This window comes from Panthera pardus, unplaced genomic scaffold (genome assembly GCF_024362965.1).
Source record: "Panthera pardus isolate Hobbes unplaced genomic scaffold, ASM2436296v1 HiC_scaffold_13, whole genome shotgun sequence".
Classification (NCBI taxonomy): Eukaryota; Metazoa; Chordata; class Mammalia; order Carnivora; family Felidae; genus Panthera; species Panthera pardus.
In genome coordinates, this window is record NW_026526688.1 from 195,402,293 (window position 1) to 195,425,820 (window position 23,528).

Genomic DNA, 23,528 nt, shown 5'->3' on the forward strand with positions numbered 1-23,528 from the left:
GGGGCAAGGGGATGGGGGTGGGGGGCCTGGCTGAGTCGGAACTATCCCAGCTTTCCCCTCCTGTCCTTGCGCAAGAGAGAGCATAGCCTGTGCTGTCTACCTCCTGGGGCTGCCAGTCAGGCACACGACAGAGAGATACAAAGGGGAGCTTAGCCCCTGGCAATCCGGGATCCATCAATCTGTCAACAAAACCTACCGGGATATTTATGGAACATCTGATATACGAGGGAGGGAAACCCAGTGTGCCTTATGATTAATTATTTTAAAATATTCCCTTAAAACATTCAGAGGGGGGAAAAAAAAAGAATTGGCCCCTTTAAACACTGAAAGGAAGTTTCTGGCATGTAAAGCTGGTTGGAAACCTGCTTTGTGTGTACATAAAGAGATACTTAAGCCTTGGTTTTTTAATTTATTTGTTTTCCCCTAAAGTAGCCTTTTTTTCTGTTCTTTCAGGAATTGACGCTCCAACGAAGGCCTGGGGGAGGTGTGGCCGCTTCACCTGTGCCTGGATCCCTCACCTCGAGTCCTCACTCGGCTTGGGGACCCTGTTTCCACCCAACATCCTGCTGCAGCCATCGTCCTGGTTTTGTACCTGAGAGACCAGAGAGTCTGGCAGGTGGGCATTTCTCGTCATGCAGACCATGGCCACCGAGGCTTCTGTCTTTCGAATGCTAGGATAAAAATGTTCTGCCTTCCTGCCTTCACCCAGGGCTGGCGACGGGCTTCGCAAGGCACAGGGCAAAATGAAAATCCAGGCAGGGTAGTCAGGCTCCGTCCCCCTCCTCTGGCCCGAGGACAGGTGTCACAGTGGACAGGTGACGCCCACGCGACGGTAAGCCCCACGGTGGAACTCACTTAATGCCTGGTCGGGGTGGACGAGGGGCCTTCAGTGTGTCGTCCACCGGGCAAAGCCTGGTGCTGCCGGCCTGGGTCAGAGCTGGCCGCCGCCCTGGGACGAGAAGGTGACGGCAAACGTGGCCTCCCTACCAACACGACCAGCTCTCCACCTTGTGCGGCAGGCGAATATGCATGGGGGATGCACGGGGACAGGCCGGGAGGCACCCGGGACCGCAGCGGGCGGCTCAGGGTCCATCCCAGGGAGGTGAGACCGCTTGTGTGCCAGGGCTCCGTGCCCCCAGCCCATGCTCCCCCTTGCGAAACAGAAAATCAAGGATGCCATTGGTAGGGATTTGAAGACCGCAAGCACAGAGCTTGAAACAAAGCGCAGGGTCCTTCTGAACCGCAGAGGTTACAGGCTCACAGGTTGGTCCTGACCCTGCCTCCCCTCTGGAGACCACCCTCACCCGTACCCCCCCCCCCCCGGGTGCTGCGCCGAACGCCTCCCCTCCCGGACCTCACTTCATCTCGGTGCACTGATGGCTTCACCCTCCGACTGCGAGCGCACTTCCCCCATTACCTACATGCCTCTCCACCTTTTCTCCCCACTTTCCTTTTCGTCACCCTGCCTCTTTCCACAGGGAGCCTTCTGGAAAGGAGTCAGCAGTCACTGGGTGTCTCTCCCGCTTCACGTTTCGTTCGCCCCACTCGCTTCCAAGGAGGCGAGCGCTTCTCTTACTCCACTGCGAGTCGCTTTGCAAAGGTCGTTGTCAGACCCCTAATCACCCGACCCAAAGGTCAGATTTTCAGTCTTTTGTCTTCTCCCGTTAAAGATGTGATATTTGATGGTGTCGATGATGCTTCCTCTTGGTACCGACTCCTCGGTGCGTTCTCTCTCTGTCCTGGATGTGAGAGGTCTGAAACCAAGGTGTAGGCAGGACAGGGCCATGCCTCCCCACAAAGCCTCTAGGGGAAGGTCACACGTTGCCTCTTTTACTTTCGGGTGGCTGCAGGCACTCCCTGGCTGTGGCGGCATGACTCTGGTTTCTGCCTCTGTCTCCGCAGGGCCAGCTTCCCCTGCGTATCTGTTTCCTCTCATCGCAGCATTTTATAAGGACACCAGTCATATTGGATTAGGCACCCACCCTACTCCAGTATGACCTCACCTCATCTCAACTAATCATATAGGTAAGGACCCCATTTCTTTTTTTCTTTTTTATTTTTTTAATGTTTAATTTTGAGAGAGAGACAGAGACAGAGACAGAGACAGAGTGTGAGCAGGGGAAGGGTAAGGAGAGAGGGAGAGAATCCAAAGCAGCTTCCAGGCTCTGAGCTGTCAGCACAGAGCCCGATGTGGGGCTCGAACTCACGAACCTTGAGATCATGACCTGAGCCAAAGTCGGACACTTAACTGACTGAGCCACCCAAGTGCCCTTGGGGCCTTATTTCTACGTAAGGTCCCATTCCTAGATGCTGGGGGCTTCCAATTTCAGAATGTCTTTTCTCAAAGGCCACAATTCAAGCCATAACGTAGTATAAAAGTAAAATTATATTGATAAAAAAATGCATGCTATTTAATATCTCAGCTTGAGTGTATACATCTATCTAATGGATATGAAAACACTTGCTCTGCTCTACTTGAAAACACTTTCATATCTAATGGATATGAAAACCACATGTATGAAAGAGCAAGTCAGACCGTGAATGAGGACGTTATCACGGACTCAAGCCCACTCTGCAAGCATGGGGGCTTATCGTGATTGTAATATGATCCCCTTTCATTTTTTGTGACTGCTGAGTTGTGCACTCTCAGACACACTGTGCTTTCCACTCTTGGTATGGAAGGTACTGACCAGGGGGTTGCAGCCCACACCGGGGCTCTGCTTCTTCCAGAAGGTCTTGGCAACCCCATGTTTCTTAACTCTGACCGTGTTCTCCCAGCCAGTGGGTACTGCTGGGCTGTGAACTAGGGTGGGATTTTATGCCAAATGGAAGGGCACATTGGAGGAACGCTGGGGAAGGTGAGCTTTAGGACTAGGACTTTAGGGGACTGGGGGTTCCCGAGCCACAGCCCGTGGCGGCGTGCTCCCTGCCACTACTTGCCTCCTGCTCTCACGGCTGGAGCCACTTGAGCAGTCAGTTCTGCTCTCGCTCCTTGAAAACAGAAGTGTCGGGCTTTTCGACAGCAAAATTCTAGGTGTTTTAGGAGCCCACATCGAGTGAGGCTTCCTGACCTTACCAGGAATGAGCCCTGCCTCATGGCTGTTGTAATAAGAGCACTCCCAGGCTCTCAGTAGTTGAACTCTTGCACCCAGAGCCCTGTCACTATGTCCCTTTCCATAATTACCTTCTGGTTGGCCTTGCCGTGGAGCCTGAACTCCTCCGTCATTCCCACTTGAGTTAAAGCACTGGACTGTCTTGCTAAGTGGCAGGCCAGAGGAAGACCAGCTTCGCCAGCCACAGAGCCCACAACTTGCTCAGTTCAGCTCGTGATCAGGCAGAGTCTACGTGGTGCAAAGACATCTGCCCAAAGTTTCCCGTGGAGCAGTGCTCGAATTGGCTCTCGGAGGAAAGGCTGTCTGGTAGCCCGTGGACTGGGGCAGGAAAACAGAGCTTCAGGTCTTGGCTGTATCACTAACCGATCACCTCAGTCTTTGTCTTGGTTTCCTTATCCATCAGACGTGGATTTTCCCACGTGAGCAGAGCTCAGCAAGCAGTGAAAAGGCAGAAAAGAGATCAAGTAGGCAAGGTGCTGGTCGAACATCTAGCAGGTGCTGGCGAGCTTGAACATACAAGTCCAATACACGACAGAGCTTCATGTGAGAAGCATGCAGGAATCCTTTTAAGTAAGAACAAAGCGGAAGGAGACCCGTTGTTCTGTATTTTTCCCCCCACGTCCAATCCCTTTATCCTTCACCTTTTTAGACCATCACACTGCCACTGACCCTGCTCCCTTATGTAAATATGCTCCCTGGTACAATGGGGTTCTGTGTTGGCTTAATACAAGGACGACTTTTCTGTGGCCAGAGCCGCCTGGAAATGGAGTGGAAAGCCTCACAAGATGCTCACTATTGTAAGGGACGTGTAAGCAAGAGCCTGGATAACCACTTGGCAGAAATGTCCGTTTTTAATTATTTATTCGACAAATATTTACGGGACACTCATTATATACCAGGCACTGTATTAAGCGCTGCAGAAACAAAACTAAATAAAAGTTGGGGATCTAAAACTTCGACTGGAATTTTAGGCAGGATCTATAGCTACCTATTTGGCGCACATCATGCTATTTGTCAGTGCTGTGCCTTTTTTTAAATGCCTTTTCGCACCTTCCTCTGTTTACAGCTTCCCGCAGGTATCCCTCCATTTAGAAAGTCTTATCTGTACGGCATTGGTTTCGGTTCAGTGCCTTTGTGTGTTCCCAGGGTAGCTAGATCTTTCACTGTATGCTGTAATCCTTGATATGCTGCGGATTCTTTGAGGCCTACTGGGGTAATATTTTATTAATCTTAGTAACTCAACCGTTAGCACAGCACTTGGTATCAGGTAAATGTACAAGTTGCACTTGTTGACTGAATGTGAAATGAGAATATACTTGCACAGACAATGGCCAGATTAGGGAGGTTATTTTTTTCCTTTAGGTAATTTTTTGAAAGTATAATATCGATGCATATTTCTTAGAGAAGATCTGAACAATTCAGAACAAGGAGAGGATTAAGAAAATAGAAATACACTTGCTGTCTTACCACCCAAATACATTGATAAAATCCCCTCTGACTTTATATTTTATAGTTTCTTATATATACACTTTAAAGACTGTTGTATATTAGTTAACATATTGCTGTGTGCGGTAATAGAGAAACTTCCAAATATTAACAGGTTGACACAATAAAATTTTATTTCTCCCTCAGGCGAAGTTCAAGTGGACATTTCCAATTGGGGGAATCTCTTCTCCCAGTGATGATTCAGAGGCCCAGGCTCCTGCCGTCTTGTGGCTCTTCCATCTTTGACCCAGGGCTTCCAAAAATGTTGACTTGGGGGAACAGGACTGGAGGATCTTCAAGGAAAGGTTTTCTAGGAAGACCTAGAAATAGCCACACCGGTTTCTCTTGTAGTTATTTACCTAAAACTTCACTGGAGGTTAGTAGTATGCTAAGCAATCAGTGAGTAGTGTGGCTACAACTAACCCCAAGAAAGGCTGAACAATGTAGTATGGTTGAGAGCCCAGAAGGACAAGGATGGGATTTTAATGAACTTGCAGCAGCCTTTCCACAAATTCAAATTCCTCTCTAAATACATATTTTATAGATTACATTTTCACTAAAAATAATCATAAGCCTTCCCCATGTTATTACATAATCTTTCTAAGGAGTGGATAAATATTATGTTCCTATGTTACAGACGAGGATGGTGGGGGCGAAGTCATTCGCCTGAGGCCCTCAGCCAGTATATGGCAGTGCTGGTCCTCAGCCCTCCTATCCAGACTTCTTCCAGAGTGCTCTGTAAGGACGCGCATTCAGAAATGCAAAAGGAAGAAGGCTAATCAAACCCTTATCTTGATGTAAACTGGAAAGATAATCTCGAGAGTATCTTGAAGCGTGACTAAGAAAGACCAGTGCTCAGATGTTTCAAACCAGATACATAGTTATGAGAAAAAACAAACCAAAAACTCAATGAAAAGTGGTATGGATGAGGCTTGGTGGGTTGTGAGTGTTTACATTGCTCATCACTTAGAGTAAGTGGGTGGTTTGGCCCATGGCCACTTTCTTCCAGTTGGCTTTGACCTTTGACAACTTAGTCGACTGACTGGCTAGCCTGCAAGACCATTCCACCCATGCTTGACATTCCCAAGAGGAGGGGACTGGCCCCGCCTGTTTGTGAATAACAACACTGACTTTTGGAACCAGGGAAATGTTTCGTTGGCCTGACGATTTCTCTTTTCCCTAATATCGCATTGAGGGTCATGGGTTCTTGAGGTGTGACAATAACTGGGAAAATTCAGAATTCAGCTAATACCTATTTGCTGGGTTCTGAGCAGACATAAGGCTTGTAGAGGCCCAGAACATGTTTATCAACCTACAGGGCAAAGTTTCATTTCTCCTGTAAAATGGCCACTCGATATGATATATGTATATTAAGTACCCTGCTGTGACTAAGAGCTATCTAAAAAAGAAAAAATATAGCCACCTCCCGAAGCATGTATAAATTGCTTTTTTAGCCCCTATAAAATTTTAGCTAGCACCAAACATAGAACTTCATTCATCATCCTGCAAGTTAGGGCTGCCAAGGGAAGCCGGCTCTTCCTGAGCCGAAAGTGGCAATACGCCAGGATTGGCAGGAATCAAATGAATCATTTCCTGCTTTTAGTTTTAGATAAATAATCAAAAAAGATTGTCTAGATTGTGATCCAAAAGCCATTTTTCATAGCTCTGAGGATCCAGAATCCTTCACTTCATGTGGAAGCCCGCTTTTCTCATTATTTTATTGCACAGTGTTGAAGAGAAGGCAGACAAACCCACCAAGGCCCAAGCAGAGTTTTTAATGCAGTGAAGACTTACGACCTCAGCGTGGTGAGTACATTCAGCACACCTTTTTATTTCTGTATTTTGATGCTTTGCTATCTGAGGCCGTGCTGATCCTGGAGGGATTGCCCCCCTCAGGGTTAACTGATTCTTAGAGACAGTAAACATCTCAGCTGGGAGTGTGCTTTCATACATACACATACTGACCTATCCAGAGCTCATACTTCTTACTACCTCCTCTGTCCGGCTCTCACACTCTGGGTCACTGACCCCCTACCCTATCCCCCCAGGGCCAGGGATGAGACAACGGGGGCAGCCCCTGTGCTCCAGAGCCCCCTTAAGTGATTCAAATTAGCCAATCCCCAGCCCACTGTCTCTCCCTTACCTGGTCTTACCTGTGGAAACCACACCAAAGGCTCTTTACCATTTTTTCCTGTTCCCTCTGCCTCCTGAACCACCCTGGTGTTTACCTGTGTGACTCCCACCATGCCCCCACTTCCCCACTCCAAGCCATGGCCTGCCCCTTCCTTTTTGGATCTGTTGCCCTGACAAATTATCTTTTCAATGGCAGCTGTCTCCATATCTGTTGGCCTGGCCATATCTGAATAATAATGAAAGCTCCATTTTAATTTTTTAAATGAATTTACTTATTTGAGAGAGAGAGAGAGAGAGAGAGAGAGGCAGGGAGGGGCAGAGAGAAAGGGAGAGAGAAAGAGAGAATCCAAGCAGGCTCTACACTGTCAGTGGAGAGCCTGATGCAGGGCTCAAATGCATGAACCAGGAGTCCATGACCTGAGTTGAAATCAAGAGTTGGCTGCTTAACCTATTGAGCCACCCAGGCACCTGGAAACCTACATTTTAAAGCAGTGAAATGAATGAGAAAGAGAAAGGAAATAAGAGTCAAAGGCTGGGGTTCCAGTCCTGATTCTATCCACTTCTCTCCTGGGAGATCTTGGCCAAGTCTTCTAGTTTCTCTGGCCCTCAGTTTTCTTGTCCTTAAAATGAGGTGGCTGGATATCTCCAGATGCATCCTGGAATTTCTTCAGATGTTCGAAATCTAGGAGTTTATTTCTTTAGCCTGTGATAGGCTATTTTTTATATAGCTTCCAGATAATGTGATTTTTTCACCAAGCATTTGCAGAGTATCTGCTGTTTCCTGAGCACCAAACTAGGCACTAGAAGTTCAAAGGTGGGTAAGAAAATTTTCTTGGTTTCAAATGAATCATGCTACTTCCATATGTATGGTGATGCCTGTAGAAACATTCCGCTGTCTCACCTGAGAGGGTCTGCTATGCCCCAAAGAGACTGGAATGTGTGAAAAGATGAAACATGTTCTGAGAAAATACAGAATTAACTTTGGGTATATGGACTAGATATGTTGATGAAATCCTTCCACCACAACGAGGTCCCTTTTCCATTGCATGTGTGCATATATTCATAAATTGCATAGCCCAACAGGAGGGAAGAGAGTCATTTGGCCCCAGAGGTTTCCATATTTTTAAGCTTCTCTCTGATCTTGGAAATTTCTTAATTATTTATTCTCTGTGACTGGACCCATTCATTGTTCAAGCACTGTGGGTTCCTTGGGGAGATGCTTCTCATCTCCTAGTACCGTCCTTTATCCTAACATATCCACAAGGTGTCGGATAACACTGCTAACACTGTAGGGGAGGAGATTTTTTGGGACTTCTGGTTTCTGTTTTTGTTGTTGTTTGTTTGCTTATTTGTTTGTTTTTGGCAAGAAGAGTACAGATTCCACTATCCAGAGTTTTCATCCATTACATTCACCCCCTCCTAATTCTCTGTTTTCTTTATCTTCTGTGCCTCCCCACTGGCATTAGCCACAGTTAAAACTTTCTGTTTCTGTCTCTCTGGGATTTTGCTGTTCCCCCTTTTCAAGTATGCTAGAAGTAGGGATAATATTTTCAAAAAATATTAAAACAAGATATTTTTCCTTCCCCATAAACTATGTTGCCTAGCAATTCCTTCTGTGTAATGAATCAATGCCATTCATTGCTTTGGGGAGATTGGGCTACCAACTAGAACAAAGAATTCATTGCTCGATCTTGAGTTTCATACTAGAGTTTTTAAAGCACATAGATAGGAGTCTTGTCAGCCTATGTTTCATGGAGAGAGAAGAGGTTTTTTTTTTTTTTCCTTTAAATTTTCCCACATTTCCATTTACTTATTGAAAAAAAAAAAAAAAAACAAGTATCTGAGCTTTATTTGCCCTTAGCCATTGTGCAGAGAAGACAAGGAGGAATATGTAGGTAAGTTTGTTTCAAACAGGAAGGGGAAGCTTCTGCTAATGTGCCGGGAGAGCCGGGCGGCTAGAAGGAAGATGCTGCTGGCTTGTCGAGTGTCACCTGGCGTCTTCACCGTCTGGATTGCCACTCATGTTGGGCAACATGCTGGACATTTCACTGATAGGTTGAGAGAAGCTGAAAGAGGAGAGGGCTTGCTTCTGAAGTTCCAAAGGGAGAAGTTTTAGTGTCCAACATACAGAAAAGGTGATCATAGTCAAGCAACAGCAGGGTTTGGCAGAAGCCAGGCAGGGAATTTTCAATGGCACCTTCAGTTCTCCTCAAAGACTGCAGGTGACATGGAAGGAATCTACATTTTCCAAGGTGACCCTGCATGGAACAAAGAAGGTAGCAAGAAATGAGATAATTTACAAGTTCATGGAGACCTGCGCCTGGCACTCTGTTAAAGAGGCTCCAGGATGGACAAGCCCAAAGAACCCAGCCAGAGGGACAAGGCAGTGAGTGGTGACAGAGGGTCCACCATACCAGCAAGAGCACAGAGAGCCCCCCAGCAGGGGAAGATGGCTGAGCTTCCAGGGGCACTCACCTTAGAGGGGCAGCCGATATTTCCTCTGCAGAAGCACTGAGGGCAGAGGCCAGGGGTTAGAATTAAAATGACCTCAAACCAGGAGGTATGAACTTCCCTTAAACCAGAGGTTAGCGTGAGCCAGTAAGGAGGGATGATGCGCAGCTCAGATACTCCTCTCTTGATTTCATACTTTTGTAGAGTTTCTTCTGGCATCCAGCTAGATGGAGAGGTGGGAAACCAAAGAACTGGGGAGGAGAAGCATGAAAATCTGAGCATTTACCCCGAAACATTCAAGTTTACCTACCTGGCACTTGTCTTATGTTCATTAGTTGGCTATCTCGTTGCACAATTGCTTTAAAATAATCTTGTATTTAGCAAAAGGGTTTGAAAAAGTGCATGAACGTATGCATCTATATATACAGTTATACTGAGACCATATGGTTTCAGATTGTCATTCTACAGGCATGAAGGCCATAAGCACGACTTTTCTGAGTTACAGGGCTGGTTCACCGTGAAGCAGGACTATATCCATATCCTGAGGAAGTCAGGAGGGCCTGGGAATCTCCATGACATTGGCCCCTCTGAAATACTGTACATGTTCATTTTGGTTATGGTAGGCCTGCTATCATTCTTAAAAGATTTTATGAATTCTTAGAATGTTTTTTTTCTTAGAATGTTTTATTTTGTTAAAAAATTTAAAATGTTTTTATTTATTTTTGAGAGAGAGACAGAGCACAGCTGGCCAGGCGCAGAGAGGGAGACACAGAATCCGAAGCAGGCTCCAGGCTCTGAGCTGTCAGCACAGATTCCCATGCAGGGCTTGAACTCACAAACCGTGAGATCATGACCTGAGCTGAAGTTGGAAGCTCAACAACTGAGCTACCCAGGTGCCCCGATCTTAGAATGTTTTACAATGTCTCCCCACCTTCAGTCCTTTAGTCACAGCTAAAATGAAAATAGTTTCTTATCACAGTGCTTTTCAAAGTGTGGTCACCAGACCAATGGCACTGGCATCGCCTGGGAATATGTCAGAAATTCAAGTTCTCAGGTCCCATCCCAGGCCTACTGAATCAGAAACTTTGGAGGTGGGTTGAGAAGTCTGTGTTTTAGCAAGGCTTCCAGGTAATTCTGATGCATAACGAAGTTTGAAAAGCTACGATATTATCATATTATAATCAGCCACATATCCAGAGATTTACCTATTACTTCTTATTGAGGCTCAGATATAAAATCCATGTACATACTTTTAAAATAGAGATATGGCTGCTTTAAATTCAGTAGATAAAAGAGCATTTCTGCCCCTGTCCTTTTCCTCAAAACTCACCAGAAAACATAAAAAAAAAGGTAAAACGGGGAAGAGAAAAGCAGCCTAAGTGGAAGCAGATAGGAAACATGGATGGGATCGAAGAAGGCACTGAGCTAAGGCGCGTTTGCTCTAAGCAAGACACAATTTCTCTAGAGGAAGCTGTCAGAGTCTTGGACAATCTGGCCTGTGATGTCATTAGCGCGGTGAGCCGCAGAGCTGTGGATGGAGAATGTCGCTGATTGATACTAACATAGCAGGTAACAGGACAGACAAAAGCTGAAGAGCTCACAATCTAGCTGGAAGTATTGAATCAATACTATAGAATATTAGGCAATGAGTTCTGCAGTAGAGGAGAATGAGGCTGGGAAGGGAGATAGAGTATTAGGGGTGAGGGGTTACTAAAATTATGGATGGGATGGTCAGTGATGTTGTCTTTGTTCATTCAGGGCGTTCTAAACAACAGAAGCTTATTTCTCACTGTTCTGGAGGCTGTGGGTCTGAGGTCAAGGTACTGGCATGGTTGGGTGAGGGTCCTCTTCCTACTCACAGACTTCTTGTGGCATCACATGGCAGAAGGGACTGAGGAACTCCGTGGGGTCAGTTTTATGAGTGCCAATTCCATTTATGAGGACTTCACCCTTATGACCTAAGCACTTCCCAAATCCCACCTCCTAATGCCATCACAATGGGCATTGAAATGTCAACATACGAATTTGTGGCGTAGGAGGGGACATACACATTCAAATAATAGCAGATGTCCTCATTAAAGGGGTATTATTTGAATAAAGATGGGGAGAAGATGAGGGAATGAGCCATATCAGCAATGAGTGAATAGTTAATGCAAATGGCCTGTGGTATAAGTGTACTTGGTGTGTTTGAGATGCTACAAGGAGGCCAGGAGGGCCAGGTGGCATGAGTGAGGAAGGCGGAGTTGGAATAAGTCATAGAAATGTTAGAGGCAAGGTCCTGTAGGCTTCGCAGTTCACTGTAAGGACATTGGCATGTACTGGGTGAGGGGGGTCCCCCAGAGGGTTCAGAGTGGAGGACATGATGTATCTACTGTGCTGAGCAGAGACCATGACAACAATACAGGTGAGAGATAATGGTGTCAGCAAAGGAGGCAATGAGAAGGGGTTGGACCCTGGATATTCAGTCTCATCTTGAATATGACTATTGAGCTTACCACTTTTTGCCATAAAAGCTCTTGGTGAAGAATTCCATTTTTTACGCGACTCCTTTTTTAAAACTTTGAATTCCAGTGTAGTAACTAACATCCAGCATTATATGAACATACAGTGTTTTAGGCGTATAATATAGTGACTCAACAATTCCATATATTACTCAGTGCTCATCAAGATAAGTGTGCTCTTAATTCCCTTGACTCCTTCTTTTTGATTTTTTTTTTTTTACTTGAAAACAAACTAAATAAACATGTTTTAAGTAGTGATACTGCTACATCGCATCTCAGGCAAAGCCATGCTCAGTGATGTACTCAACCCAATAATCTCTCGTCAGAGAAGATCATATGGAAAAGTTAGAACTATAGTTCATGGCCACAGACACCCAACCATGTTGTGAATGGGATGGAGAGCTCATACATAAAAGGTTGTGTGCATGTTCTATTTACAAGTGTTTCTAAGACATTTATTCTTTATTCTGCCTTAAAAGTGTTCCTCTATTCTGTAAGTTTATTTTTAAGCTGAAGTGTAAGTTCAAGGGAAAGTTGAAAAATTAATGAATAGAATAATGCTTCTAAGAGTGCACTTCCTAAAGAATGATCCCCAGCACCTCATCCGCCTTCCCCATAAACTATCAAGACTTCATTTCCCCTTTCGAAGAGTTCAATAAGCTATCCTTGTTTTACACTTCATCTACAACTATATTTGTTTACTTTCAAATTACTCTGTATTGCTTATATAAACATTTTAATTTAATTTTTATTTATTTTTTTCAGTTTTTTCACCGAGGTATTTTTTGATCTGTAAAAATTGCTTGGGTATCTTGGGTTGGGATGCAATGCATCATAATTTTCCCATTAGAATGAATGGCCATTTAAAAATTAGTAGCAGGATTTTCAAGTATATATGAAGGTCATTAAAAAATGCAGAGGTATATTGTGAAGATAAAGTCTGTAGAACTGGTCCTGGTGTGTGAAAGAAAGAGAGGAGCCAGGGATGAATTCAAGGCTTGCAAACTGGAAGAATGGATTTGACAGTAGGTGAGAAGAAAAAAGCTGGGAAAAGAAGTGGGGAGTGGAGAGGGAGAGGTAACATCAGGGCCTCAGTTATGGAAATGCTAATTCTTGGAGATGATGGATGGATGGATGGATGGATGGATGGACGGATGGAGGGATAGATAAATAGGAGATAGAGGTACATGTTGAGTGGGCGGTTGGATCGGTCATCTAGAGTTGGAGAAGTGGTCTAAACTAGAGATATAAATTTTGGTGTCATCAAATATAGATTAAAGTTATGAGTCTGGATGTAGGTAGAGAAGAGAAAAACAACTTTGAATGAGGTCTAGTGCTTTCCAAAATGAAGAAGTTGAGGCGATGAGCAGGCAGCAATGGTGAAGGAGGAGGAATCACACATGTGTAGAGTCCTGGAAGACAGGCCAGGAAGATGTTTCTGGAAGATGAGCAAGTGAGATTAGCACTGAGATTTAAACATCAGATATAAAGGCACTGATATCACTTTAACAAGATAGCTTTGGAGAAGGCATAGGGGTGAAAATGGATTGAAGACAATGAAGACAGACTCAAAAGGCTACAGATGGTATGATTTGATTTATATGACAGATCTAAAGGGACACGTACCGGTTGCCACCCTAGGCATGGGGTACATGGGACCTCAAAAGAGAACAAGGTAATCTTTGGGGGCAACAGAGCTGTTTTATATCTTAATGTGGTAGCAGTTACACAATTGTGTCCGTATGTTAAAACTCAGAGAAAGGTACTTCAAAAAGAGTGAATTTTACTGTATATGAATTATAAGTAAGAGATACTGGGAGTGGTCACAAAAAGGACAAGCTAATAGGGGTAGTGGAACTAGAAAGAGTGAGGGTAGACACCTCTTTTCAGGGGTTTAGCTCTAAAGGTGAGCAGAGAAATGGGGTCAAAGCTTGAAAAGAAAGTAAATTCAAGAGGATTTTGTTGTAATTAGATAAAGGAAGGGTGTGGAGGAATTTGAAAGCTGATGGGTATCATCCAATCAAGATGGGAACTTGGAGTGGGAGAGAGAAAGAAGAGTTGCTAATGATGTACTTGAGCTCTAGAACATGAGGTCTGGGATTCAGGAGGAGAGGCTGGCCTGACACAGTCCGTCCGTGACGGCAAATGATGGTTTGGGTGGATAAGAGAGTATATGTACGAATATTCTTCTGACTGCTTTTATTTTATCCATGAAATAGCAAGCTAAAGAGGGAGGGAGGAAGTTGTTAGGGTTTGGAGGAGAAAGGAGAAGATAGGACAAAGTTGTCTTGGAGGGTGGGAGAGTGGACTGTAATGCCCAGGGAATTGGGCTAGGCATTAATATGTTCCGGGAACATGGTTCTGTGATTTTTTCTAGCCACTGAGGAAGGGGAGAGCTGCGTATATTCGTCAACATGTAGTGAGATGGGCAAGAAGTTGAGGACAATTTGACGGGGTGATTGTAGTGACTGTCATCTCCAGCTCTAGGTGCACTAGTTCCCAGCTAGCAGCCAAATTTCATTCTCCAAAATTCAAATGCTTGAACCCCCAGTCTCCCAGTGAGACAGTGTATGGAGGTGAGGGCTTCGGGAGGTAATTAGTTTAGATGAGGTCCCTTGTGATGGGATTGGTGTCTTTATAAGAAGAGACACCAGAGAGCTTCTGCTCTTGCCCCTAGAGGCCATGTGCAGACACAGTGAGAAGGGGCCGTCTGCAAGCCAGGAAGGAAGCTCACCAGAAGCCAAATCTGCTGCACCTTGATCTTGGGCTCCCAGCCTCCCAAATTGTGGGAAAATACATTTTTCTATTGTTTAAGGCACCCCATCTATGACATTTTGTTATGGCAGTCCAAGCTGACTAAGATATCTCCCTTCTACTTACCAAACATGCCAAGTATACCCCTTCTTATGACATCTGTATTTCCTTGTCCCGATTTAGAGAATGCTTTCTAATCCAGTTACTGGCATCTCCTTCATGTGTGTGTGCAAATGTCAGGTTTTCAGTTGGGTTTCTCCTAGTTACCCATTGAAAATAGCAGTCTCCTTCCTACCCAATACCCCTGCATTTGCTATCTCCCTTCCCTGTTTTATTTTTCTTGCAGGATGTCAACTTTCTCACATTCTGCACACCTCAGTTATTTTTTATTACAGATCTCTTTCCATTGGATTTTAAGCTTCACGAAGGCAGGGGTTTTTGTCTTCTGAGCTCGCTGCCGCATCTATAATGCCTCTAGCAGTGCTTGGCGTATAACAGGCACTCGGTAAATATTTTTTGAGCCAGTTAATTAAGTCAGGACATTTTTACTTTTTGACATTATGTCTGAATTAGGAATCAACATTCAAATATTCCACCCGGTTGTCGATGCCTCTGCTGAATCTTGCTTTCTCCTTTTGGGTCCTGGAGCGTTGTTCCTTGCCTCTGCGGCTAAAGTCTCATAGGTATGATTTGGGGACCAGCCCACCTAACTTCCTCAGGCTGTATATTGAGACCGTATAATATGTGGTTCCTGTGTAGAGCTCTTCTGAGAGAGAGTATCCAGGGTTCAGTTGATTCCAATTCCATCTGTGGTTCTTTCGCGCAACTCCAAACCTGAGGTTGACTTTGGAACGTCGTCTTTCTTCGGTTCCCACAATATTTGCTCTAGACTAATGAAAAAATGAATGATCATAAATATAATTACTCTGAAGGCCTGAGGATATTTTTGGTACACTTGGAAGGAAGATGGGTTTGAAAGAAAAGCAATTGACGGCTGAGGACTTCAGGTAATTTTCTCTGTTGGAACTTATGGGTACCAAAAATAAATAGCATTTCTCACCCCCTTTTATGTTCTGCACAAATGGAGAAATAAAAAAAAAAAAAATAAGGAATTTGACATAGATAGGCCAAAATATCACTTTAGTTACTGGTAAGAGTTGGGATTGCTTAGGGCAAGGGCCGAAGAGTTCTGAGCCTAGGAAAAGCTAGACATTACCATACTACCAGTGCAGTGGACAGAACTGGTCTCCACCTGGCCAGTAGGGTGGGACTCCTTGGTGACAGCAGAGGCCACTGGCTCCCGACAGTCACTCTGCTCCAAAGAAGAAAATAATGCTCTAAAGAGTCTTCTCGGTAAGCTCTATGGCATTATTTTTGTGGGGAGGGAGCATTTCACAAACATATCTGTTCATGGCATTGTTTTGTCGTGTAGTCTGGTGGAACTTAGGAAGCAAGGAAGTCACTTTGAGAAATGCTGGTATGGGTAATTGAGGTGTCCATCATCTCGAACATTTCCATGAGATCGCACAAATACAAGCTGTCTTTGTGAAGTTCTGTAGATTCCTCCCATTGGCAGACGTTATCGAACCCCTATGATATGCCAGGCACCGTGCTAGTCTTTGGGCAGGTAAGGACAGGAGAGAGAAAGACACAAAGACAACGAAGACAAGCCCTGGCTTTCAAAGAACCTAGAACCAAGTGGGATGGAGACACAGATTCTCAAGCCCTTCTGTAACACAGTTAGCTACGATATTCCAGTGTGATGTGATGAACGCCTCTTTTCTTTAGGTCATAGTCTTGATGACTTGAACGAGGAAGAGAAACATTTCTTGAATTGGCTCGTTGGTATGGCCTCGATTCTTAAAATGAAAAGTAACATTAGAAAAAACAAATCTGGTTATTTAGCTGCACAGGGGATTGAACTGTTTAAGGTCTTCAACAGATACAAGAAGTAATAATTACATGGAAACACCAAGTCATGTATGGGTCCAATCTCTGGCAACCCGTGGGCATAAGTAACATGGAGGAATCAAAGGGATCTGAGTTCAAGCCTCAGCGTCACTAATAACTGGCTGTGTGATTTGGGGCAAATCACTAACTTCTTTTTTTTTTTTTTCCGAAGGGTAATCTGCTTTACTCAAAGTCTAATGCCTTAAATTTTTTTTTATCTTTTATTTTATTTTATTTTATTTTATTTTTATTTTTAGGGAGAGAGAGTGAGAGTGCATGTGAGCAGAGGAGAGAGGCAGAGGGAGAGCTAGAATCTTAAGCAGGCACCACACAGTGCAAATCACTCCACTTCTCCCAGAACTTCGCCTGCCTGTCTGTAGATGGGTGGGAATTTGACAAGAGTCTTCTTCCTCTCAGTTTCCTGAAGGGCATGTAAGAGGAAGGATGTGAGATCCAAGTGTAAACTGTGATATGCTAAAGTGGCTACATTATTGTATGCTTCAGAAGTTTTCTAGGATTCTGGGCGAAGTGTCCACAGCCTTATTTCACACCCTGGATTCTGGAATTTAATACAGTCTGGAAATATACAGATATTAGTATCTCAGCCATGTTTCGTTTTCTCTCCAAAGTATTGGGGTAAGGTCTATGATTTTTTTTTTTAAATGTTTATTTATTTTTGAGAGACAGACGGACAGACACACACACACACACACACACACACACACACACACACACAGAATGTGAGTGGGGGAGGGACAGAGAGAGAGGGAGACAGAGGTTCTAAAGTGGGCTCTGGGCTGACAGCAGAAAACCTGACGTGGGGCTCGAACTCACTAACTATGAGATCGTGACTTGAGCCAAAGTCGGACACTTAACTGACTGAGCCACCCAGTTACCCCAATCTATGATTTTTTAAAAAATGTTTATTTATTTATTTTGAGAGAGAGAGAGAGAGAGAGAGAGCGCTTCTATGGGGGAAGGGCAGAGAGAGAGGGTGAGAGAATCCCAAGCAGGCTGTGTGCTGTCAGTGAAGAGTCCGACATGGGGCTTGATCCTACAAACCATGAGATCATGCCATGAGCCAAAATCAAGAGTCAGATGTTTAACCAACTGAACCACCCAGGCACCTCAGATCTATGATTTTTAAGGATATGCCTTTAATATATGGATTATTAAAAAGCATAAGAGAAGATCACACTAAAATCCTACGAGAAGGATCTTTGCTTTATACCCAATTTTGTAAAGTCAGCTTTTCTTTTTTAAAAAAAAAATATTTATTTTGAGAGGCGGGGGAGAGACAGAGAACAAGCATGGGTGAAAGAGGGGCAGAGAAAGAGGGAAAGAGAGAATCCCAAGTGGGCTCTGTGCTGTCGGTGCAGAGCCCAATGGGGGGCTCCACCACGAACCGTGAGATCATGACCCGAGCCAAAATCAAGAGTTGGACGCTTAACCGACTGAGCCACCCAGGCCCCTCAAGTCAACTTTTCTTTAAATGTGTCAATAGTAAAAAACAACCCACGAACTACTAAAAAAAGACTTCTGGAAGGAGAGATATTTTACCTGAAATATCAGCATGAAGAGATTTTTATGGTTGGTTTAAAACCCCCTTAAATTAGGGGGTTGTAATGGAAAGTCTGACGGGCTCAAATAAGGCAGTTCAAAAATATATTCTCAACACTTAACACATACTGTACAAGAAATGTATTTTTAACATACTATATGTTTATTACAGATTAAATACTTAAAAATGGAAAAACAGCCCAAATGTTTCTTAAATATTTGCTTAATATAGTCAGAACACACTGCGAATTGTAACCATGAAGAGTACACTTTAAGTGTTTAACTAACATCAAATGCAGTAAAACGTTTCATTTGAAATGTTAAGCAGGCGATAAAAATGTCACGTGAGACAGCAGATTACAGTTTCATCCAAAATTCTCTCTAATTAAGCTGAAACTATGGAGAGTCGTTGGACTAGCTACAAGTCCTGGACTTGTGAATATCACGATCAGATTTGTGCCTCCATCCATTTTCCCTCCAAGAGGACTGTTTAAGAGCATCTGAAACAGATGCCCAAAGATCTTGAAAGAGCAGGATGTGGTCTCCTCTTGGAAGCCATCCCTGACTGTTCCGGAGGGTTCAAGCACATCTCTTTCTGAACCTTGCGTGTCAACTTGCGTTCTTTCGTAATGCATTTTCTCACATTCAGTTGGACAAGAATGCTGACTATTGCTACTAGTTGTGTGACCTTGGGTAAGCTGCTTAACCTCTCTGTGCCTTAGTTTCTTCTCTTATAAAATGGAGATGATTGTAGGACCTACTTCATCTGGTTGGGAGGATGGGCTGAAATACGTAATGAGCTTAGAACAGGTCCCGGCACGAAGCGGGTGTTCAACACGTAACATGTACCCTTCGGTCTAAAATGCGGAATGTGTTTTGACGATAGTAGGTGAATAGTTAGGAAACATTTAGAGCTCCTCCTCCTTTTCAAATACTAAATTTTCAATACGCATGTGGAAATATTGTTCATGTATTATATATGTTAAGTGTTAATTTTTTTGAAACAATTAAGTTTTAGGAATATCTGTTTAAAAGTTCAGTTCGTCTCCCCACTGGACTGTCATTTTCATCATGATACCTTCTGCCTGTTTCTCTTGGTGCTATGTTTTAGGGACCCAATAATTGTGTACTGAATAAGTGAATGAATGAATGAAAGAATGGAGACATCCTCTAAATACATGTTTGTCTAATCTACCTGATTAGGTTCTTTTTTTTTTCCAGTTTCTAGAGCTTCAGAGCTTTCTGATTAAATATTATTAGTTAGATAAACCACTTCTAAATTGCAAGAGCTTGCCTTTTGAACCAAAAATGAAACAAAACAAAACAAAACAAAACTGCAGTTAATGTGCCCATTAGATAATGTCTCCAGCAAGGCAAATGGAAATGAGCTTTGGCAACTGCTGCAGATATTGTGAAAAGAGCTGTGAGTGAGTTCTGTGACTCTGGCCCGTTGCATAAACTCGGTGAACCTTCATTTTCTTATCTGCACAGTGGGAATAATAAAATATGTACTTCACAGGCTAAAGGAATTAGCATTTAGAAAGTACTTTGAACAGTGCCTGGCACATAGCAAGTGTTCACTAAATACAGTTGTCATATTATAATAAGTATGGTAATTACTTCTAATTTTGACAATATAATATATTAAATGCCTCACTACCTAGCGCTGTTACTATTACTTAGTATACTGTAGACGTTCTATTCTGTTTTTGTTCTGGTATGTTTTCACTCTTGTTTTCATTTCTAGCTTCGTCAGTAAGCTCCCGGAAGGACACAGATGCTGTATGTTGGTTCCACTGAAACTTCCAGAGCCCCTCTCCAGGATCCTGACTGGCAGAGCCTCTTACAACGTGGTCCACTTTCCCTGTTTCTACCTGCAGACGAACATTGCCGCGGATGGAGGCTGGAACTCTGCCGTAACTGAGAACAGACACTATGGGCAGCCAGAATCGCAGCACCGTAGGTTAAAAAAAGCCTCTGAAGATAACTGATCAGAAGGCTCCCTCCTCTTTTTTTTTTTGAAAGAAAATACTGGTGGCGACAAAAAGGGAAAATGAAAACGAAACATGTAATTGAGTCCAGCTGGGTCTGCTGCCAGCAGAAGTCTGTCTCTTAGAGTCAGTGTAGCTCAGAGCACTTGGAAATTAATGGGGTGGAATTAGTTTGAAGTTTATGGCAATTTGGCACACAAGTGCTTTGAACGCTAATCTCGAATTTGGAGATGGTTGGCATTGCCTCTCGCCTCATCCTTTTATCTCTGCATCTCTAACGGACTCATTTTTAGAAAATTTTCAGGATTTACCCACATTCTTGATAAATTATCAGAGTTCACGATTGAATCCTTTCTTTCCTCGGATTCCTGTGTTGTTGTTGTTGTTGTTGTTTCACTTCAGGAAGGCGTTCTGTGCCTTTATTTCTTTATCCTAAACATATGAGGTATTTCTAGGACCGTGGGCAAAAAGTCAGTTTCTGGAATCTAGCTAATAACTCCTCCAACTAGACTGCTTTTAAGACAAGGGCAGGAAAGGCAATGGGGGCTTATTGAATTTTAAGGCACTTTACCTAATACACACTTGGCAAAACTAATGAAAGACTTTGGGGAACAATGGAACATAGACACATGTCACAGACTTTAAAAAATTAACAGCTTTATTGAGATATAATTGCATACAGTAGAATTCATCCCTCTAAAGCACACATTCAGTGGTTTTCAGTCTATTCACAGAGTTGTGCAATCATCACCATTATCTAATTTCAGAGTGTTTTCATCACCCCCCAAAGAAACCCCGTGTCCATTAGCAGTCACTCCCTATTCTGTCCCTCCAAGCTCTTGGCAACCACGAATCTATTTTCCATCTCTATGGATTTGCCTATTCTGGACATTTCATGTAAGTGAAATCATCTGATATGCAGCCTTCTGTGTCTGGTTTCCGGCCCTTGGCATGATGTTTTCTCAGTACATCCATGGTGTCGCATGCATCGATAATTCAGTCTTTTTTATCACTGAATAATATTCTGTTTTGTGGACATACTACATTTTGGTTATCCATTCATCAGTTGATGGGCGTTCCGATTGCTTCCATTTTTAAGACTATTGTGAGTCATGCGCTGTAAACACGGGGGTAAGTTTTTCTGAGGGCTTGCGTTTTAGTTTCTCTTGGGTAAATACCTAGGGGTAGAATTTCTGAGTCATACGTGACAGACCGAATATACAGACGGAAAATGTCCGGATCATACACAAAAACAGCACTCAGACCCATAACCTGCAGCAACTTGCCCACAGATCCATCTCCCTATCTGCAATAAACAGCTCAGAAAGCCGGAAGCCAGGCTTGCCGGAAGCCAGCCTGCCATCTTTAATAACCCTCCAGGAATCTAAGTAACAACTGCTGTAAAGATTGACCCCAGGTGGTCAGGACTTGATTGGTAACTGACGGCTTCCCTGATTTTTGTTCTGGCTTCCAAGTAGGACCAACCAGAGAAAGCCAAATAGGCGCCCCTAACCAATCACACAGGTGCCCCGCTTCTAATTAGCCTGCCTCTAGCTCCCTCGTGTCGCCAGCTTCCACTCCCGGTGTACCTGCAACCTTCCTTTTTTTTTTTTTTTTTTTTTTTCCCCGTTGTAAAGCTTTCCCACCTTCCTCTGAGTCTCTACCGAGGCACAAGTGCTAGTGGCTGACTCCCTTGCTATAGCTAACTCTGAATAAATAGCCTTTGGCTTTTCCCATTTGGTTGGTCTTCATTCATTTCCACATATATTAATGCTGTGCTTAGCGGGCATTGCCAGACCGGTTTCCAAAGCGGTTCCCGTGTCACCGATTTTAATTCCTTTTCGTCTTCTGGTTGGTGCAAGCCAGGGGACAGTCGGGAGAACAAACACAGAGCTGAATGCTGGAGCAACTCATTTCACTGTAATGCTGTTTAACTTGGTGGGTAACAGAAAAGGAAGAAGTAGCTTTAAAAAAGTGAGACGTTTGGGGGCGTCTGGGTGGCCCAGTCGGTTAAGTGTCCGACTTCCGGCTCAGATCATGAGCCCAGTTGGTGGGTTTGAGCTCCACATCGGGCTCTGTGCTGACAGCTGGGAGCCTGGAGCCTGATTCGGATTCTGCGTCTCCCTTTCTCTCTGTCCCTCCCCTGCTTGCACTCTGTCTCTCTGTCTCTCAAAAATGAATAAACATTAAAAAAAGTGAGACGTTTGGTTTGGGGAGTCAGGGTTGGATCCTTGAGGAGCTTCAGGTAGAGCTGTTTAGGAGTTAGTTGAAAATTTGGTCTTGAATATTCAGGAAAACAGTTCAGTCTGGAGAGAGTCACTCTCTTCTACTTTTTCTTTAAAGTCACATTTGCTTTTCTATTATCCTTTCTTTTGGCCCTCACACCTCTTCTTTCAGATTCTTCCTCATTGTAGGTCGTTCTTTCAACCGAGTTTCCCCATCAGGATACCAGCTACTAAACGTTAATTAACATCATGACCGGTGTTTCAAGACTGTCTCCCCCAATGTATCTCCCTAGATATTTCTGTCCCTACTTTGTAGTATAGATTTGGGTCGTTTTATGTTTACTGATATATCCCAAGTGACGAGGACAGTGCCGGGAACAGGGTGGGTGCTGAACCAATTCTTGTTGGAAGAGGATGCAAGAATTTTTTCATTTGCCTGCGTCAGATAGTAACTCCGAGGTGGTCGCATTGGAATCTAGTGCCCGGTGTCTGCGTATTTGATCCCCAAGGCTGCACATGGTCCTGCGCTGTCTCTAGCTCCCTGTCTCTCTAAAGAGGAGGATATGCCAGATCGGTTTCTCAAGCTGGTGTTCCAAATGCAGCAGCTGGCTTGTCTGTGCCTTCATTGGTGTTTTGCTGCAATAAATTGAGAACTGCTAAGTGCTCAGAGATCATTTTCTTTCCTTTGGGACTTCTCAGATATGCTAAGGCACATTATGAATCACCAACGGGAATAAGTAAAGTCGTACATTGATCTATACAGTCCTCCCACACCTCAACCCGCGGTGTGTGTGTGTGTGTGTGTGTGTGTGTGTGTGTGTAGCATCTATGAACATCTAAGAATGGAATTTTAGCGTAGATGGTCTTGATTTCTTGAGTTCCTTTGATTGGCTCCTTCTAGCCCTATAATTGGTTGACTTGAATTGTGGTAAAAGAACAAATTAAGGTCAAATCTTATTATAGAAAATATGGTTACAAAAATATTACTATAACAAAGATATTTTAAAGACCTGGCCATAGGCCTAGAGTAATAGGGGCTTGCTGATTTCTTTAGAGTTAAATACGCTGCTACAAATAATTTAGTACAATAAATGCTTTTCTCTTGCCTTATTTTTACAATAGAGGGGGGAAAAGTGGCACCTTGCTGTGTGGTATTGACTCTTCCAAGGAATATTTATTGAAGCCTCCCAAGCACTGCACTACCCTGTGGGGGACATCAGGGGCCGACACGGGACTCCAGCCCCCAGGCATTCATGATTTGTTGGAGTGATGAGAAGTACGCGGGATCATAGTCCGTGACAGAGCAGGGAATACAGTCCCCTGTGTACCAGATACACGATAAAAAAAAATTTTTAAAGGCCATTT

At 43.8% G+C, this 23,528-nt stretch overlaps 1 long non-coding RNA gene across 1 annotated transcript; it reads left to right on the forward strand.

Annotated features, from left to right (window-relative positions):
- Positions 1 to 1,484: 1,484 nt before the first annotated feature.
- On the forward strand, positions 1,485 to 19,914 carry LOC128776439 (uncharacterized). Its single transcript, XR_008421489.1, has 3 exons — positions 1,485 to 1,634; positions 6,327 to 6,404; positions 19,695 to 19,914. It is a non-coding gene; the product is annotated as an uncharacterized LOC128776439 (long non-coding RNA).
- Positions 19,915 to 23,528: the final 3,614 nt, after the last annotated feature.